The following is a 636-nucleotide window of genomic DNA, read 5'->3' as shown; positions in this document are numbered from 1 at the left end:
GGAATTGTCCTTGGGCACAAAATTTCAAGCAGGGGAATAGAGGTGGATAAGGCAAAGGTAGAGGTAATTGAAAAATTACCACCACCTGCCAATGTTAAGGCAATCAGAAGCTTTCTGGGGGCATGCAGGATTCTACAGAAGGTTTATAAAGGATTTTTCGAAAATTGCAAAACCTTTGAGTAACCTGTTAGCTGCTGACACACCATTTGTGTTTGACACACAGTGTCTGTAGGCATTTGAGACCCTGAAAGCTAAGCTGGTCACAGCACCAGTTATCTCTGCACCAGATTGGACATTGCCATTTGAACTAATGTGTGATGCCAGTGACCATGCCATTGGTGTAGTGTTGGGACAGAGGCATAACAAGCTTCTGCACGTCATTTATTATGCCAGCCGTGTTCTAAATGACGCACAGAAGAACTACACAACCACAGAAAAAGAGTTACTTGTAGTGGTTTATGCCATTGACAAGTTTAGATCCTATCTCGTGGGGTCCAAAGTGGTTGTGTACACTGACCATGCTGCCCTTAAATATCTACTCACAAAGCAGGATTCAAAACCCAGGCTCATCAGATGGGTGTTGCTTCTGCAAGAGTTTGATATAGAAATAAGAGACAGAAAAGGGACAGAAAACCA

Source organism: Arachis duranensis, chromosome 1 (assembly GCF_000817695.3).
Source record: "Arachis duranensis cultivar V14167 chromosome 1, aradu.V14167.gnm2.J7QH, whole genome shotgun sequence".
NCBI lineage: Eukaryota > Viridiplantae > Streptophyta > Magnoliopsida > Fabales > Fabaceae > Arachis > Arachis duranensis.
The sequence above is the reverse complement of the archived record's forward strand: the minus strand, read 5'-3'. Positions refer to the sequence as shown.